This window comes from Chiloscyllium plagiosum, unplaced genomic scaffold (assembly GCF_037043375.1).
Source record: "Chiloscyllium plagiosum isolate Xiang-an unplaced genomic scaffold, Cpla_swu_hap1 HiC_scaffold_38, whole genome shotgun sequence".
Classification (NCBI taxonomy): domain Eukaryota; kingdom Metazoa; phylum Chordata; class Chondrichthyes; order Orectolobiformes; family Hemiscylliidae; genus Chiloscyllium; species Chiloscyllium plagiosum.
In genome coordinates this window covers 4,064,487-4,071,871 of record NW_028270176.1, presented here as the reverse complement: position 1 = coordinate 4,071,871, position 7,385 = coordinate 4,064,487, and the positions used below count along the sequence as shown (strand labels likewise).

Here is a 7,385-nt window from a genome sequence, read left to right as displayed (position 1 = left end):
ATGAGAGGCACGAAGAATCAGCTTTGCGCTCATGGCAAGATACTGCCACCAAATTGGGGATTGAATTAACTGCAAATGGTGCTATGGAATCTGTTGAGGTTTTTAAAATTGAACGTGCTTGAGCAAAACAATGACAGAAACAGAATGAGAAGCCAGAAGTAACTGGTAAACAAACAGAACTGCGCAATTACAGTTTCTAAAATGTTTTAGTCACTTGTTGCATTTCCACCCTGAATTACTTTATTTATATAATATATAATTAATAATTAATATTTATAATAATTCAATTGTATCAGCCTGACTCAATATTAATTGGCAGGATTGCTTCACACTCTCTCAATGACTCGTCATATTGATTCACAGCTAATTTAAAACTGCATTAAGTCATTGTTAATTAAAGAATGGAAAGCTACATTACTGGCCAGAGTGTGTGCAGGCAGTGGCAGCAACAGCCTTATTGGTAGAGGAGAGTCGGAAACTTACTTTTGGGGGAGCCTTAATAGTCATCACCCCACATCAGGTACGGACCAAACTAAATCAAAAAGCAGGGCGGTGGCTTACGGACTCTAGAATTCTAAAATATGAAGCAATTCTAATAGATCAATGACCTTACATTGATCATAGACATTTGTCTGAATCCAGCTACCTTTCTCTGGAAAGGGGAGGATGAAGCTGCTCAGACCCAGAACATGACTGCCTTGACATTATAGAATATCAGACTAAAGTAAGAATGGACCTTAGAGATATCCATTTACATGCAGGGGCCAGGCTGTTCATTGATGGGTCCCCCAGAGTGATTGAAGGTAAAAGACACAACGGATATGCAGTAGTGGATGGAATAGAGGGGAGTGTTATTGAGGCTAGTTGACTACCCAATGATTGGTCGACACAGACTTGCGAACTTTCTGCACGAGGAAGGGCCCTTAAGGCCTTGGAAGGCAAAGAAGGAACTGCATCCCCAGATTCGAAGTCTGCCTTCGGGGTGGCACACACATTTGGGAAGATATGGCAGGAGAGGGGACTGATAAACAGTAGGGGTAAAGAACTGGCTCATGAGGAATTGGTAAAGCAAGTATTGGAATCCCTTTTGTTGCCAAAGGAAATAACAATAGTCCACATAAATGGACATCAGCAAGGAAATGATCCCGAAGCAAAGGGAAATAGATTGGCGGATGTAGTCGCTTAGGAGGCAGTTCTGAACCCCCAGCCCACTACAATATAGATTTTGGTACCGATGGTGCAGTAACCTGGGGGGGGGAGACCGATATTTAGCGCTAAGGAAGAGAGAGAGTTAGAAGAACTCGGAGAATTACAGACAGGATGCTACCCGATGGCCGGGAGATGCTAAATAATATGATGATGCGAGAAATTATGGCTGTTTTACACCAGGGGAGTCACTGGGGAGTGCAAGCTATGTGTGATTTGGTCTCAAGGAAGTATGGATGCAAAGGGATGTATATGATAGCTAAACAGATATGTGAGGGATGTATAACATGCAAGAAAATCAACAAGAAGGTATTGAGGAAACAAGTCCCAGGAGGGAGAGGAGCTGGGCTCCGACCATTTCAGAGCATTCAGGTAGATTATCCCGAATTACCCCGAGTGGGAAGACTGAGGTATATGCTGGTAATGGTTGATCACTGATCTGGATGGGTGGAGGCGTACCCTTTAGCCACTGCCACCGCAAGTGGGGTGTCCAAGATAATACTTGAACACATAATCCCCAGATACGGGATAGTGGAATGCATAGATTCGGATCATTTTACTTCCAGGGTAGTCCAGGGAGTAATGAAGGGTTAGGTATCTCCTGGGAGTTCCACACCCCTTGGCACCCACCTTCATCAGGAAAGGTTGAGAGAATGAACCAGACACTCAAGAAGCAGTTATCTAAATTAGTCGTAGAAACCAGACTCCCTTGGACTTACTTATAGCCTTTTTGCGACTGCGAACGGCCCCAAAGAAAGATATGGAGCTGTCCCCTTATGGGATATTGTTTGGCCTGCCCTATCTGGGAATGAAAGGGGAACTGCCCAACCCTGGACACTAAAGATCTGTTCTTAAAGAAGTATATCCTGGGCTTGTCCTCCACTTTGTCTTTTCTTAGCAGACAAGGATTACTGGCACAGACTCCGCCTCTTGGATTCGCCATTCATCCCATCCAGCCGGGAGATTGGGTCCTAATTAAGTCATGGACAGAAACTAAATTGCAACCGGATTGGGAGGGACCGTACCAGGCTCTTCTGACACTGAAACGGTGATACACACAGTGGAGAAGGGCTGGTCTCACTACACCAGGATTAAAGGACCGGTCGAATCCCCGATTAAGAAAGAAGTCTGGACGGCCGAATCGACGGGAGAACCACTGAAACTCAGACTCAAAAAACGTTAAGCAACTGATTTTTATGCGGACGCGGGATAGTTTCTTTTTGATGTCTATATATTGTATTGCATGTTAAATCTCTCGGACCTTCAATACTATTGTAGGATGCTGGGGACGCTTAGTGTTACCATAGTAGCCTACTTAGTATTGGGATTTTGTCAAATGATGCTGTCATCTCCATATTTGTTACTAACGGTCCCTGAGTCTGAACATCCCCAAGTAAGAGGTCGATGCTTGCAGCCGAGTAAAATGCGCAGATGTAAGGTATCAGAGGAAGGATATTTCCTCCGAAATCCTTCTTAAGACCTGAACGGACACAAGGTGGGCGGCACGGTGGCACAGTGGTTAGCCTCACAGCGCCAGAGACCCGGGTTCAATTCCCGCCTCAGGCGACTCTCTGTGTGAGTTTGCACATTCTCCCCGTGTCTGCGTAGGTTTCCTCCGGGTGTTCCGGTTTCCTCCCACAATCCAAAAATGTGCAGGTTAGGTGAATTGACCATGCTAAATTGTCCGTAGTGTTAGGTGAAGGGGTAAATGTAGGACTATGGGTCTGGGTGGGATACACTTCGGTGTGGACTTGTTGGGCCGAAGGGCCTGTTTTCACACTGTAAGTAACCTAATCTAATCTAAGGTATGTTTTGCAAAAACCGTCCCCTGGCATCACTATCCATAGAGCCCCCTTTCGCCCAGCTCTAGACTGTCCTGACAGAAAGTGCCACCCGATATATCTCACCATTAGGAATACCTCCTCTGAAGACTCCCTTCCCCGTAAAAATGGGTCTCGCCTCCTTAGTAACGATTTAACATAGAACATAGAACATAGAAGAATACAGCGCAGTACAGGCCCTTGGGCCCTCGATGTTGCGCCGATCCAAGCCCACCTAAACTACACTAACCCACTATCCTCCATATACCTATCCAATGCCCTCTTAAATGCCCATAAAGAGGGAGAGTCCACCACTGTTACTGGCAGGGCATTCCATGAACTAACGACTCGCTGAGTGAAGAACCTACCCCTAACATCAGTCCTATATCTACCCCCCCTTAATTTAAAGCTATGCCCCCTTGTAATACCCGACTCAATACGCGGGAAAAGGTTCATACTGTCGACCCTATCTAACCCCCTAATCATCTTGTACACCTCAATCAAGTCACCCCTAAACCTTCTTTTCTCTAGTGAAAACAGCCCCAAGTGCCTCAGTCTTTCCTCATACGATTTTCCTTCCATACCAGGCAACATCCTGGTAAACCTCCTCTGCACCCGTTCCAATGCCTCCACATCCTTCCTATAGTATGGCGACCAAAACTGCACACAATATTCCAGATGCGGCCGTACCAGAGTCTTATACAACTGCATCATGACCTCAGGACTCCGGAACTCAATTCCTCTACCAATAAAAGCCAGTACGCCATATGCCTTCCTCACCGCACTATTTACCTGGGTGGCAACTTTCAGAGATCTGTGTACATGGACACCAAGATCCCTCTGCTCATCCACACTACCAAGTATCCGACCATTAGCCCAGTACCCCATCTTTTTGTTATTCTTCCCAAAGTGAATCACCTCGCACTTAGCTACATTGAATTCCATCTGCCACCTTTCTGCCCAGCTCTGCAGCTTCTCTATATCCTGCTGTAACCTGCCACATGCTTCCTCACTGTCAACAACTCCTCCGACTTTCGTATCATCCGCGAACTTGCTCACCCAACCTTCTAACCCCTCTTCCAGGTCATTTATAAAAATGACAAACAGCAATGGTCCCAAAACAGATCCTTGCGGAACACCGCTAGTGACGGCACTCCATGAAGAAACTTTGCCATCAACTACTACCCTCTGTCTTCTTCCATCCAGCCAATTCCTAATCCAAACCTCCAACTCACCCTCAATGCCATATCTCCGTATTTTCTGCAGTAGCCTACCATGGGGAACCTTATCAAACGCCTTACTAAAATCCATATATACCACATCTACCGCTTTCCCCTCATCAACCTCCTTCGTCACCTTTTCAAAGAATTCAATAAGGTTTGTGAGGCACGACTTGCCCTTCACAAAACCATGCTGACTATCCTTGATCACATTATTCCTATCCAGATGTGCATAAATCCTATCCCTTACAATTCTCTCTAAGACTTTGCCCACAACAGAAGTGAGACTCACCGGCCTATAGTTACTAGTGCTGATACATGGAGGGGACAGAGCAAGCCCTTAAGCCATCTCCCTGCTCCAAAAATCCATTTAATACAAACACTCCCACGTTCGGGAGATATCAGCGATTAAACTGATGAGAACAGAAACTACACATATTCCGAGCCAAAAGGCCGAGAAGCGATCCTATTAAAGATAGTAATGGCTGCCACTGGGAAGTGTTTTTCGGGCTGCTGTTTCCGAATAGTCGGAGCAAACGGAAAACGAGCCAAACAACCTGATAGGAAGATTCATCAACCTTTTGCCCCTCCCAACGGCCCAAAGGTGGCAAAAATTATAGAAGTGAAGGACTTGAAGCAGACCAGTGAAATAGAAACTGGATACGGGGACACAAATGCCTGGGTTGAATGGGTAAAGTACACTGTTAAAACTCCAAATAAAACCAATTACTATACATGTGCCTCCGGTAGGCCGGTTGGTCACATAGTCCCCTTTCCGCTCGGGTGGAACCGAAACAGGAAGGGTATGGAATGTATGATAGCCCTGTATCAGGATAAGACTGCATGGAATGATAGGAATTGTACATCCCTATCTCTAATGTTCCCTCCCTTGCAGAAGACAGGTTTGAAAGATCCCACCCCCCCCCCCCCCCCCCCACCCCGTGTTTGACCACGGTCGGGAATCACATATCGTGTATAAGCCGACAGGGTACAAATCGGTCTAGAGACGTGGGGGAGCTGAGGTTATATATAGAAACTCAGAATGACACCGAAACAAACAAAGGAGGGAACTACTCAGCACTCCGAGGTCACCGGGTGGATCTCTGGTGGGACTGTGGAGGCAGAATATTGCGACCTACCCTCCCTCCTGACTGGAGAGGGATATGTGCAATTGTGCAATTGGCAATCCCATTCACCTTGGCATTTGAGAAGGTGAAGGTGGTAGTAACAGAGAATGAGAGGAGTAAAAGGTCGTTGTTAGATATAGTTCCTCTGATGATAGGATTTACCTCGACTCTATAGGAGTTCCATGAAGGCTCCCCGATGAGTTCAAGGCCCGCAACCAGATTGCAGCAGGTTTGGAATCGGCTCTATTTTGGTGGGTAACAGTCAACAAGAATGTGGATTGGATAAACTATATTTTTGTAACAACCAGCAAAGATTCATCGATTACACTAGAGATGCAGTCAAGGGTATTTCCAAGCAACTTGATGCAACAGCAGAATGGCCTGGGAAAACAGACTGGCCTTAGATATGATCCTAGCTGAAAAAGGGGGTGTATGTGTGATGTTAGGAGGGAGCTGTTGTATCTTTATGCCAAATAATACAACACCTGATGGTTCAATCTCTCGGGCCTTGGACCACCTTGGTGGAAGAATTGGCTGAGAATTCAGGAATGGACACATCACTCACGGGATGGCTGGAAAATGGTTTGGGAAGTGGAAAGGCATGGTAGTCTCTATCCTCAGCTCCCTGATTGTGGTAGCAGGGGTATTGGCAGCAATTGGCTGTTGTATCATACCTTGTGTACGGGGGTTAACCCAGCAGCTAATTGAGACGGCCTTGACAAAACAAATGCCTCTTAAAAGTAATCAGGCAGAGGGACTCAACGTCTTGAACAATGAGGGGATGGGTGACCTTAAGGAATTAGCCACTATAAATGAAGTCTCAGGGATGATGCTAGCGAAGTGGAAGGCAATGTATGAGACAAATGCAGAAGAAAACACTTAGTAGCCAAGAAGAAAAGGGGGGAATTGTAAGGTATAGGGTTAAAATTGTGCAGAATAAGGGAACAGGTGTTGTTTCTGCAAAAGCTTACATTATAAAATTAGGCTGCGCATGCAAATACTAAACAGTGAGAAGTGAAAACAGGTCGAATTATCTCTGACTAATAGGGCAGAGCGACCATGTAGTGGGATGTACCAGTAACAGGAGAATAGTGTGTCAGTCGCAGGAGGGATGTGGCCAACGGATGGAATTTAGTTTGGCAGGATGATCGCACGAAGGCAGCAAACTATGTCACATATAAGGAATGAGATAAATAAGAGTAAGGGGGGGGCGACAGGCTTAGAGTAATGGGAGAAGTAAACAGAGGTGGAGAGAAGCTGGACAAAGGTGGAGTGAAGCTAGAGCTTGTGATAGGCTACGTGCTACAGCAAAAGTAACCAATGGGGCGAAAGGGGAGGACCGAGAGATGCAGCTGAACAGCAGAAATCAGAATGTAACTCTCAGATCGGGGTGTTTATTCGTGAGGCACCCGTTCTTGCAAGTACATATCAATAAAGTTCGCTGCTTCAGAATTTGACTCGGACTGACATTTATTAATATGTGAGTTTTGTTTCTCACATTATGTTGTTTCAATATCTCCTTCCCAGGATGGTTAATGAACATGTTACTTTTAATTCCTCTATGTCAGTTTCTCCTTGTCCCTTTCACCTCAGGAACCAGTTTATTCCTGAAAGAGTTACTGCTGATACTTTCAATCCATGAAAAGTTATTAAAGTTCTGAAGTTTATGCAATCACAAGAGAGAGCCAAGTGGGGCTTTAGGGAATAGGAAACACAAAGTGAGAAACAGAAGGAAAAGCTGGAGAAAGTCAGGCTGAGGTGTGCTGAAAGGACCTGGTGAGCACTGCTGCTGTAGAAACACTGACAGAGCAAGTCAACAATATCTGTCCCAGTTGCTTCCAACTCGAATTCCGAGAGCTCGATGTCACTGATCAAGTTTTAAAAGATTCTCGTGTAAAAAAAATGAAACACAAGGAATGTGGAAATATTTGATTTTCTAGAAAAAACCTCACATCACCAGAGTAAAGATGGTTTCTGAACAGAAAGAAACTTGCAGGTAGCTGTCCAACGAG

General features: G+C 45.4%; 1 non-coding gene across 1 annotated transcript; it reads right to left on the bottom strand.

The window, feature by feature from the left end:
* Nucleotides 1-4,527: 4,527 nt before the first annotated feature.
* Nucleotides 4,528-4,711, bottom strand: LOC148138978 (U2 spliceosomal RNA). The gene has a single exon (XR_015753723.1). It is a non-coding gene; the product is annotated as a U2 spliceosomal RNA (small nuclear RNA).
* Nucleotides 4,712-7,385: the final 2,674 nt, after the last annotated feature.